Here is a 12,796-nt window from a genome sequence, read left to right on the forward strand (position 1 = left end):
GCAGAGCCTGATGCAGGGCTCAACCTCATGTACTGTGAGATCATGACCTGAGCCAAAATCAAGAGTCAGATGCCCGACTGAGTCACCAGAGGCACTCTTAACCATTTTTGAGTGTACAGTTTAGTGGCATTAAGTATATTCGTGTTGTTGGGCCAGCCATTACCACCATTAATCTCCAGAACTTTTTTCATTTTGCAAACTATAACTCTGTACCCATTACACAATAACTCCAGTTTCCCCCTTTTCCTAGTCCCTGGTAACCACCATTCTGTTTTCTCTCTCTATGAATTTGACTACTCAAGGCACCTCATTTATAGGTAGGATCATACAGTATTTGTTCTGGGTTGCTTTATGCTTTTACTGTCAAATGTAAAAAACTTTTATCCAGGGTCATAAGATTTATACCTGTGTTTTCTTCTAAGAATGTTATTTCGGCTTCTACATATAGGTCTTTGATTCTTTTCGAGTTAATTTTTATATATCACATAAAGTAGAGGTCTAACTTCTTTTGCATGTGGATATCCAGTTGTTTCAGCACCATTTGTTGGAATGATTATTCTTTACCCATTGATCTGTCTTGGTACCCTTGTTAAAATAAATCTTTTAAGTATAGAATCTATAGTAATATTACTAATTTCTTATCTAAAAATTGGTGATTTGTATTTATTTTTACCTAGTCAGTGTGGCTAGAGATTTATTAGATTTGTTGATTTTTCTTAAAGAACCAGCTTTTGGGGGGGGGGTGGGGTTCCTGACTGGCTCAGTTGGTAGAGCATGTGACTCTTGATTTCAGGGTTGTGAGTTCAAGCTCCATGTTGAGTGTAGAGCCTGCTTTAAAAAACAAAACAAAATAAAAAAAAAAAAAACTCCGTTTCTTGAAAAAGAAAAAACAAAGGACCACCTTTTAATGTATAAATTTTTCTGCCTTTTTTATGTTGGTTATTATTTATTTATTTATTTATTTATTTATTTATTTATTTTCGCCTTTTCTTTATTATTTCTTGTTTTTATATGATTACATTTTCTTTTTCCAGTTTCTTAAGGCAGAGGCTTGATGTCATTGAGTTGAGACCTTTTGTCTTTACTAATGTATGCTTACTGCTGTAAATTGTCCTGTAAGTACTGCTTTTGCTGTATCTAACAGATTCTATTTTTTTATTTTATTTTTTTAATGTTTGTTTATTTTTAAAGGAGAGAGACAGCAAGCATGAGTAGGGAAAGAGCAGAGAGAGCAGGAGATACAGAATCCAAAGCAGGCTCCAGGCTCTGAGCTGTCATCACAGAGCCTGACGCAGGCTTGAACTCACAAACTGTGAGATCACGACCTGAGCCGAAGTCGGATGCTCAACCAACTGAGCCACCCAGGCGTCCCCTCACAGATTTTAATATGTTGTAGTTTTGTTTTCATTTTCAGTTCTATAGTTCTCTAATTACTCTTTTGACTTTTTTTTTCTTTGACTTTTATGGGTTATTTGAGATATTTGGGGAGTTTTGAGATATATTTTTATTACTCATTTCTAATTTAATTCCTTTGTAGTCAAATTATGTGTTTTGAATCCTATAAATTTTATTATTCTTTCCAAATAACTTTTTTCAAATAATTTACTTTTAAACTGTTTTTAGACTATTTACAATTGAAGGGTTATTATAAAGTGACTCTTGATATAGGTAAGTTTAAACCTGCTACTTCCTTCCTATTTGTTTTTTGTTTCTTCTACATGTTCTTTATTCCCTTTTTCCTTTTGTTCTGCCGTATTTTGGATTTTTAAAAAATTATTTTATTTCCTTTGTTGGCCTATTAACTATCACATGTGTTTCATTTTGTTTTTCTTTTATTTATTTTTTTTGAAGTTTATTTATTTTGAGAGACTGAGAGTGTAGGCAGGGAAGGGGCAGAAAGAGGGAGAGGGAGAGGGAGAATTCCAAGTAGTCTCTGTGCTGTGGCACAGTGCCTGACACGGGGCTCTATCCAATGAACTGTGAAATCATGGCCTAAGCGAAAATCAAGAGTTGGACGCTTGACTGAGACACCCAGGTGCCCAGTTTGTTTTTTTTTTTTTTTTTTTTTTTAATGGTTGCTTTAAGTTTTATGGTATACATCTTTAATTTATCACATGCATCTTGACATGTGGTATTATACCACTTCACATGTAGTATTAGAGTCTTTTGGGTCTTGTGCTACTACAGTTTACTTCCATTTATGTTATAAATCTCGCAATGTATTGGTATCATTTTTGGTTGAAACAGTCAATTTTCTTTTAAAGAGATTTAAAAACTAAGGGGAAAAATCTTTATATTTAGTCTCATTTACCATTTCTTGTGCTTTTCATTCCTTTGGATAGATCCAGACTGCCACCTATTACCTTTTTCCTTCTGTAACTTCCTTTAACATTTCCTATAGTGCATGTCTGTTGGTGATGGATTCTTTTTAACATTTACAATGTGAGATCATCTTTACTTCATCTTAGTTTTTGAAAGATATTTTCTCTGACAGTTGAATTCTTAGTTGGTAGTTTTTTTCAATACTTTAAAGATTAAATTTCACCTCTTTAACCTCTTTGATCTTTAGGTTTATAATTTCCGTGAAATTTGTAAAGTTTTGGGCCATTATTTTTTCAGATACTTTCCTACTTCTTTTGGGTGCTCCACTTATCCATATACTGAGATGCTTGATATCCTACAGCTTATTTATGCTTTTTTTTCAGTCTTGTGTTCCTGTTTTGTATAGTGTCTGTTGCTAGGTCTTCCTGTTCATTGACATTTTCTTTGCAGTGTCTAATCTGCTGTTAATCCCAAACAGCATTTTTTATTACTAGAACAATCAAATTTTTATTTTTTTTTTATTTAAAAAAAAGTGTATTTATTTATTTTGAGAGACAGAGTGTGTACATGTGTGCCAGCCAGGAAAGGGGAGAGAGAGAATCTCAAACAGGCTCCATGCTGTCAGCATGGAGTCTGACATGGGGCTTGATCTGACAAACCACAAGATCATGACCTGAGCAGAAAATAAGAGTCGGCTGTTCAACTGACCACTCAACCAACTGAGCTGCCCAGGCACCCCTTCATCTACTTTTTTGAATGTATGAACTACGTTTATGATAAGTGATTTAATGTTCTTGTCTGGTAAATCTATCATGTATGGATCATTTTCTGTTGATTGATTTTTGGCATTATGAGTGGTATTTTCCTTCTTTGCATGTCTTCTAATTTTTTTAATGTTTATTTTGAGAGAGAGAGGATGCACATGAGTGTGAGCAGGAGAGGGGGAAGAGAGAATTCCAAGCAGGCTCCACATTGACAGTGCATAGCCTGACACAGGTCTCGAACTCATGAACTAACTGTGAGATGATGACCTGAGCTGAGATCAAGAGTCGGATTCTTAACCGAGTGAACTACCTACCTAGGTGCTACCCTCCCCCCTTTTTAAGATTTTATTTTTAAGTAATCTTTATACCCCAGATGGGGCTTGAACCCACAACCCCAAGATCAAGGTCCAGAAATTCCTTAGGTGTTTGAAAACCAATAAGCTAAAGCACTTCACAGACGTAATCTCTTCTGAACTTCACAGTAAGCCTGAGAAGTACACTACTCCTGTTTTATAGATGAGGAAATGAAGCAAAAAAGAGTGAAGTGGCTTACTCATGGTCCGATAGTTGTTAGTTATATTTGATGATAAGGAATCATATTTCTGTCTCCTTCTATCAAACCTGATGCTTCTGTTACCTCTCTGTTGACTGTGAAATAGGCTTATCTCTAAATTCTGTTAAAGATACCCAAAAACACTGAATCTGTGGTTCCAAACAACTTAGGGATCCAGAAAAGTGTGCTTTTCTTTGTTTATACTTTGCACCAAATATTCAAATTAGCTCTCTATAGCAACTGACTGTGATAAGCTAAATTGTCTAGCAAAGGTGTTTCTGTCCCAGACCATTATCTTAATCCTTTGAATGTCCTTGTTTGTTTCTTTTAAAATCATTTAAAGACCTGGAATAGTGCACAATTTAATATTTTCATTTATAACAACTGAAGAATTTAATATTTTCATTTATAACAACTGTACTAATATGAGTCCATAGTATAACTTGTTTTGAATTTTTTCCAAGTTTTATAAAACTAAAAAATATTTTCAGTGTCTTATAATTTAGGTTGCATTTAGCTCTCAGAGTTCACAGTTTTGTAGTAAGTTGTGTAGCTTACAACTTTGTTTAATCAGAACTGGTAATATTTGCTAGTGAGATTTTCTGTAGTCTTTTGAAGTGATTTCATATGTGCCATGAATCTTAGATCCTGTAATCTATTTAACACAGTAGTACCAGTGTTAGACTACAAATACTAGGAAAAGTAATTCTTTTCAGTCAAGATTGGTTTTGGATTTGCTTTTGGAATTCTTGAATAGTCAATTGATTTTATTAGTATGTGAAAACAAGCAAAGCTCTGTAGCCAGGAATAAATAAGAAGGCCTTAGGAATAGGATTTAAATGGTTTGTTTTCCATTTTGGATGCTTTTAAAAGACAAAATAGCTAAGTTTTTCAAACTTCTGGAAGTTACTATAGTTAAATAATTCAAACAAAAAATTGTATCTTGTCACAAATCAAACTACTTTATCTGCTCCATTGGAAATGCTATAGTGAATGAGAGAATGCAATGTAGGGAATGTAAGAATTTTGGCTAATTTAATTTGCTTGTTATAAAAGACTTTATAGCAACTTTTAAATTTGGGAATACTTGGATCTGTGTTAATTTTTTTTTTATGACATTGTTTATCATTTGTAAACAAATGAATAAACTTGTTTTTAAGTGCTTGATAGATATCAGTTTCTTAATCACTATTTACTCTTTCTCTGTTTTCATTGAAACATAATTGATGGGGTGCCTGGGTGGCTCAGTCGGTTGGGCGTCCGACTTCGGCTCAGGTCACCATCTTACGGTCCGGGAGTTTGAGCCCCGCGTCGGGCTCTGGGCTGATGGCTCAGAGCCTGGAGCCTGCTTCCGATTCTGTGTCTCCCTCTCTCTCTGCCCCTCCCCCCCGTTCATGCTCTGTCTCTCTCTGTCCCAAAAATAAATAAACGTTGAAAAAAAATTAAAATAAATAAATAAATAAACGTGAAAAAAAAATTAAAAAAAAAATAATTGATGTAACATATTAATTTCTACTCCATTGTAATGAAACTTTTTACTGATAAGATCTGGCAGGTTGACAGATCAATTTTATCCATAAAACAGGTATAAGGCTATCTGCATATTGTGTATAGATTTAAAAAAATTTTTTTTTAATGTTTATTTTTGAGAGCTAAAGAGAGCACAAGTTGGGGAGGGGCAGAGAGAGAGGGAGACACAGAATCCGAAGCAGGCTCCAGGCTCTGAGCTGTCAGCACAGAGCCTGATGAGGGGCTGGAACTCACAGACCACGAGATGGTGACCTGAGTCAAAGTCGGACACTTTTAACCGACTGAGCCACCCAGGTGCCCGTCTGTGTAGATTTTTGCTCTTTCTTTTTATTACATAAGAATTTGGAATGGCACACAATGGTAAATCATTTAAGAATGATATTCATAGGTTTATTTCTATGATATATATGAATGAGTTTTTTGTAGCTCATGTTTTTCTTTTAATAAACTGGTTGAAATGATTTAAAGTTTTATATAATGCTTTTTGTCATGATTATAAACACATTGGTGTGTTTCTCAGAGTTGTAATCTATAAGTAAGTCTTATGTTTTTAAGAAGCTTACTTTTAGGGAATGTTTGGATAGTTTCATCTTGATTTATTTCTTCACTTATTTTGTCACGTTTATTTTCTATTTACTTCCAAAATAATGTTCACAAACTATTCATAGAGCGATAATCTAAACAAGACAAAATCATTACTTTAGAGGATATGGAATGTTTTAGTCACATTTAAGAGAAAGTCATGATCTTTTTTACTGCATTCTTTAAAAATATTTTTTTTAATGTTTGTGTATTTTTGAGAGAGAGAGAGCATGCACATGAGCCAGTGGGGGCTGGGGGGCGGGGTGCAGAGAGAGAGGGAGACACAGAATCCAAAGCAGGCTCCAGGCTTCAAGCTGTCAGCACAGAGCCCAATGAAGGGCTCTAACCCACAAACCGTGAGATCATGACCTGAGCCAAGTCGAATGCTTAACCAACTGAGCCACCTAGGTGCCCCTATTCCCTAATACTATTATAAAACACATGAAAAATTCTTTTGTATTAATCCCTGAGCAAACTGTAGGCTTCTGGGAAATGAGGTATGTCTTCATTAGTAGTCAGAAAAGAAATCTAAGGAGCTCTTAAATTTGTAAGAATTTTAATTTAGAATTAGATTTTGAAATGTTTTATGTGCGTACTCTGAGAAGCATTTGTATGATTGTTAGCAACTCATCTTAGTCTATTGAAGATAACACATATTTTGTAGGCTAATATGAGGAATTATTTGTGAAATTGATAGAAAATGCAGTGTGTTGTCTAAGTGTTTGGAAATATCGTTTTTGTCCACAAATCTGTAAACAGTAACACATCCATAGTGACTATATTGTGGTTTCCCTTCACAGATACCAAGTTGTGCTAGTACATCCATATAAATAATTAATACCTGAAGTCTCAATGTAACATGGACATTAACAGTGATGACAAATAAATACAGACGCTTGGGAATCAAATACTAGGCGAAAAACACTTTTAAAAAGGTAAGAAAATAAGTAATCTTAATTAAGGCCAAGTGGGCTTTAGTTAGTAGAAGCCATTGACCAAAATTTCTTTTTCAGTGTATCAGGCTTTTCAGAAACACGTCTGGGTAATCCTGTGTATCTTAATACTGGTAGAACTCAGCTGTAAGTATCAGTTCTTGTGTGAAATGACAGTTGCAGATATCCTTGCCTGGTAAATATCATAACAAAAGAGGTTCCTATAGTGCACACCCAGTCCACAATGGGTAGTAAGGTGGCTGACTAGAACTTTGAATAGAGTGCTAGAATGGGAGTGTCCATGTATACTCAGACACATCTCAAATTGTGCATCCTGCCTCTGATGATTGCCATCCCCACCACATACTTATAGAATGTAATGTTTTGCTATGTTTGTGAAAGGCGTTCAGGTTTGGATATAAAGGAGTTGGCAGTTGGAGTCTTTGTTGTAAGAAGAGTGAATTTTCAAGTCAAGGGTTACTTTTTGTAGGATTGTGTTTGCGCTGTGCACCCTCCTGTTAATTTAGCATATTTCTTAATGCAGTATTAAATGATTTTGTTTAGACATTTTTCCTACCTTGTGTTTTTCAAGAATTTACAGGGCACATTTGGGAGAGGTTGCATCTGTAGATATTAGATGTTGGTACTGATCTCCTAGCTGATTAAAACTGTAATCTTTTTATATTTAGTAGGCAGTAACTCTAGATTACAAGGTTTGTTAACTGTATCGGTTTTAAAATTGTAATCCTTCACTGAAAATAGTGTCACTTTTAGAATATTTACTTTCGTGTTTATAATAAAGGGACAATCTGTCATAAACATTGCTAGTCTTTTTTCTTGTGTTCTTCCTTTTTTCTAAATGGGCACTCATAATATTTAGCAAGATTCTCTGAAAAGGATATCATAATACATTATTATAAAGTAAAATTCTTAATTAACCAGCCTGTCCAAGAAATGGAGTGTAATTAGATTAATTAAAATATCTGGCCAACTGGGTACTTACTAAAAGAAAATCCTTACTGTTTTTGTCCTAACTGAAAATCCATAAGCCAAAAATAATAAAAGTTTCTCTTTGTAATAGAGTCTTACGGCACTTAAGTAATCATCAAGGTTACCATGTATGGATATTTGAAGACTTAGTTGATTCTTTGGTGTGCATAACTTACATTATTTTTGTTGTTCAATCCCTAGTTTTTCATATTTGAAGGCCAAAGCTTGGGAAGGCCTCTAGAATAAGAGTAATAGATTATATATTCTTATTTATATCTTGTTAAAGGCAGTCTTCGGGTCACCTCAAAAAAATATTGCTGTAGACTCTAGGAAAGAATGGAGTCACATTTTGATGCAAACTAATAATGAGTTGTTATAAGGATTTGGTATATTTCAAGCTCTTTTTGATTTGTTTTTGTTGGTTTTTAAAAATTCTGTTGCGGTTCCTTAGTATCTCTGAGACTATGGAGTTACTAAGAAGTATCAAAGATGTTATTTTGAATAGATACTCTGTTACCTACTATTTCCTCTTATTATAGGTGGGGAAATCTGTTAGCATAAGTTAATTTGTTTCTTTAATTTTTTTTATTATTTTATTTTAACGAAAGGAATTTAGGAGGTTCTAGTATTCTCCATGGCTGAAGCTGAGAGTCTGAAACCCTGATGCTTAAGCTCTATTCTAGATCATAGCTCCAACTCCTTCAGGATATAAGGAAAAGATAATATTTCCACAATGATAGATCTTTGGTTGTTCAGGTAAGTTATTTAGTTTTGCAGTAGTGAAGACAACTATAGTTTTGTTTTGTTTTGTTTTTCTTTTTGGTGGGGATGGTTACTTGTTATATTTCTGTATGTCTGCATGGCAAATTGTATAGTCTGGCTGGCAGTTCATAGGAGTGTGGAGCTATAGGCAATGGGTTAGGGATGAAATATTTTCCCACTCTTCCCGTTAGGGGTATAAACGAAGTGCCTAAGTATGTTGGAACTCTACAGTATTATACCTGTCTTTGACTCCTAGGTATTTTTGATTCAAGGGGCTTTATGAAATTGCTTGATTTCTGTTTCTCACCGGTTTTCTTTTTAAGTATGTATTCATTCAGCTTTCTATCTATGTATCTATCTGTCATCTATATCCATCTCTCTTAATGGGGAAGAAAGAAGAGATCCCTTTATGCGAGGTAGTATATAATAGAATCCATAGTTTCAAAAAGGCAAATATTAAGAACTTTAAGTTGAAATCCATAGGTGGGTCCTCAGGTTTCACTCTCCTACTTTTAACTTTATAGTGATAATTGCTCAACTGAAGAAATTTGTCGTAGAAGAATTGTATGACAAGGGTAGTCTGAACCATTACTAAACAATTTGTGTTTATGTTTTAGACAGAAGAATCCTATGGTAACACTGATCAATTGTTCTTGTTTTTGCCTTTCACTTCGGTTTGATATCATGACCAATTTGCTACAAATTGTTCAATTAATAAAACTTAATATTGTGATAGTAAATATCAGCTAGAACATTGGTGTTAATGGAGGATTGCCAGTCCCTCAATTCCCAAAATGCACCATAGCATACTATTTTGGTACTTATAGTGGAGCAAAAGGTTATATGCATTATTTTTGAATACCTTTTTGAGATTTCTTATAAGTGGGTGATAGAGTAGTATTCCATTAGGTGGACCATTTTAATTTAATGTTTATTATTCCTTTTAGTTCATATTGATGCAGTTTGCAGATGTGATCACAGGGGCTGGACATTTATGATTTGAAACACTGCTGATACTGTTTCAGGATCCTACAGTTAGATTTGAGGTAAAAGTAGATTCAAATTTCGGGGAAGATAGTTCAGCAGCAAATAAATGGGTGAGATGTTAGATGTATAGGTAGGATTTGGGGTTTAATATGAGTAGACAGGCTGAAATTTGGTTGACTGTCCTTGATGTGCTCTCCAATAGGATAAGAGCTTTGAGGGTGGGAGACCGAGGAAAAGAGTCTGTTTAATTCTGATGATTGATCATATTCTCTTCCCTCTATTCTAGAAAGTGCCATATTCATTAGTTGGTAGATAAAATATAGGAACTACATTCTAGCTGCTAGATTCAGTTTTGCCATAGGAATATGTTAACTAACAATTTCCCTTAATTCTGAAACAAGAGTGATTGAATTGGGTGCTGGCTAAGATTTTCACCATGTGCCTCCTATTTAGTTAACTAGCAAGGTTATTTTCTGAGATTCTTAGCTTGTAAACAAGTCCCTTTCTGTTCCCTTAGTAATTTAATATTTGGCAGGAATATAATTTTGTGCTCCAAACCTGTTCACTGAATTTCGTCAGTAACTCTATATTACATAGCTAAAATGAGGAAAATAACTACTTAAGTCTATAGTACTTTGCTAAACATGGGAAACAGTGTTAAGACTTGGTTGAGATGGTCAGGACATTTTTAGTCCCTTTTTGGTAATTGAAATTTGCACTCAACTTACTAGATAACTATAGAAAGTATGTGCCTTTGTATAAGCCTATCCAGAATAGAAAAGATGAAGAAAAAAGTTAGAAGAAAAATTATCAGAGGGAAGAATGCTCAGATTTCATTTAATCTTCAGAATGTTTACCAATTTATTACCTTAAGTGCATACAATATGTTAATTTCAGGCAAGCAATTGAGTCCTACTTTGTACTTCTTTAACCAAAGTGGTCATGGCTTGCTTGCTTGCTTTATTATTTCTAGAATCAAATAAGGACTTTTAAAAGATACATTATAAATAGGTCTAATTTAGTTTGAACCTGATGACTATATGATTTTAGTAGAATACTGTCTGGATGCAGTGGTCTAAGGCAGTGCTTCTCAAATACTAGCAGGCATATAAATCACCTGGGAATCTGATTAATTGGTACATCTGGGACAGGGTTTGATATTCTGCATTTCCAGCAAGCTTCCAAGAGGTGCCCATGATGCTGGTTCTTAGGCCACACTTCGAGTTGTGAGATTTTGAGGTACCAAAAGCATCCTTGTTATAAAACAGGTTTGCTTTAAATATGGCTCAATAGCACAGGATTTGAGAACTATAAATAAAATGGACTTTATTGTAGTTGTTGAATGGAATAAGAATGCTTTTTAGGGATCAGAAGAAACAAAGAGGTTTAATCTTTCATATTTATTAGTGTTTTGATCACTGAAATGGTGAAGAAATAAAATAGGCCCTCATTATAGGTGGTGTTTTATAATTATATATATTATGTATACATACATAATACTAATAATATGAAATATTATACATATGTTCTTTACAAGTAACTCTGAGTAATAATAATAGGTTTGTTTTATTAATAATGACAGGGCAGCAATTTTGCTTTCATTTGGATTGCTATGGAAAGAAAAGGGCTTAGGAGTGCCTATTATGGGTATCATTTGAGGTTTATATGTCTTTAATTGGCATCACCTTTTAAAAAGTAAAGGTTAACAGATTCTTTTTTTATATAAAATATTACTATTGCCAATATTATTTTTGAATCAAATTATGAGTGTAATCAAATTTGCGTTAAAGATGTTTGCGTTATATTTTGTAAAGTTCAAAAAATTAACTTATGTTTCTTTTGTGTATTTACATAGGTAATTAATATTTAAAAATTAGTAACCTTCAAATTTCAGAGCTCCAGATTTGGGTATATAAACAAATAAATTGATTTTAATATATTTTTTTTTAGTTTGTGCTGTTTTGGAGCATCATTTGAAGTTTAACTTATGTTTTTTTGTAATTAAAAGTGGATATTTATGGTACATTCAATATTTATTACCTGTGATTTAAAATAGACTGTAATCTTCATGACAAGATTTAAGCAAAAGAGAATTACATATCACGTCCCTCTAATGAATCCCAAAATAGGAGAAGTTTACTATGTGAAATGTATTTCTAAGTTCTGATTGGTGTCCTTTACTTATTCATGCAATGGCTGTATAACTCTCTAGAACAAATTATCATATTCTAATCCCAGAGCTGGTTTTGTGAGTCTTGTAAGATTTTTAAAAACTGTTAATTAAAAATTTAAAAGTATACCTTACTGTGAAACAAAACTAAACTCAATCAGCTTACATATTTTTGGGAAACTTAATACATTTGTCAGCAGTCAGGAACAGGAAGACATTTACATTTCCCTTTAATATTTCTTTTTTTGGTATGTGGTAGCATGTTGCTATGGCTTCTGTAGTTCTTCATAACTGTTCTGCTGTTAGACATTTCTGGTTGAGGCAAAAGAGAAATTGTATTTGATTTGCAGGGGGAGAGGTAGAACGGCATTGGGAGGGTTTGTAGGAGGAACTATGGGAAGCGTGGAAGGGAGGGGGAAGGGTACTATGCAACTATGTACTACAGCTGTTACTGGCTTCTTTCTGTATCCATCCTACCCCCCCATTTGGAAGTTAAGCAGTGAAGTGGCAAATTACCTTGTGAAAGCTAAACAGAAGAGGAGCAGAAGAATGGATACTTGAAATGTTAATAGCTCCTTTATTCTGCTTTATGGGAGAACCTTTGGAAAATAATAACCACTTAAGAGTTTATCCAGGTAGATCAATCAGGGCAGTTTTCAATTTCCCTTGCATTTCTATCTTAGACACACCCAACATCCACATCAGAAAACCAGCTCATTCCCAATATGCGTTAAAACTGTGGCATATACGTATATACAGGAGTTTAAAGAAGGAGAGAATGTGTTGTCCTTGTTTCTTAGATGCAGTATTTGCTTTGGGGGGGCTTCTCCTTTTTCTTCTATCCTCTTCAGAATACTTCCTTTCACTTGCTAATTTATGGCTGTACTTCTAGAGACTAGGGAGGTTTGGCTTTCCTCTGTTTTGCTTTTAGCTTATTGCAAGCTAGGATTGTGATATCTGTTCATCTGCTTGGTTACAACCGAAAGTTTTTGGATGTCACATAGTTTGTTATCAGAGGATTTGACCTAAAACTCATTTTAATAAGAGTGAATTAAGAAGAGCTGAGCCTACCACTTTACCTCCCAGGAATGTTTTGAGAAAACATAAGAAATGATTGGGATAGTTTTTGTGATTGTTGCTATATAAATTCATAGGTATTATTTTAATAACCAAGATGAAATCCTGTCTTTGAGGTAACTCTTCT

At 34.1% G+C, this 12,796-nt stretch overlaps 1 protein-coding gene across 8 annotated transcripts in view; it reads left to right on the forward strand.

Moving 5' to 3' along the window:
• The window catches only part of ZZZ3 (zinc finger ZZ-type containing 3), a 107,612-nt gene that overhangs the window by 34,040 nt on the left and 60,776 nt on the right, over positions 1-12,796 (forward strand). For 4 of the 8 annotated variants that reach the window (XM_047871631.1, XM_047871637.1, XM_047871636.1 and 1 more), the window contains exons 2-3: positions 6,552-6,686; positions 8,282-8,429. The gene's annotated coding sequence lies outside the window, so the exon portion shown is untranslated. Of the gene's footprint in view, positions 1-6,551; positions 6,687-8,281; positions 8,430-9,382; positions 9,482-12,072; positions 12,228-12,796 lie in introns of those variants that run through there. The other 4 variants (XM_047871632.1, XM_047871633.1, XM_047871634.1 and 1 more) reach the window with 4 other exon arrangements.

This window comes from Prionailurus viverrinus, chromosome C1 (genome assembly GCF_022837055.1).
Source record: "Prionailurus viverrinus isolate Anna chromosome C1, UM_Priviv_1.0, whole genome shotgun sequence".
Classification (NCBI taxonomy): domain Eukaryota; kingdom Metazoa; phylum Chordata; class Mammalia; order Carnivora; family Felidae; genus Prionailurus; species Prionailurus viverrinus.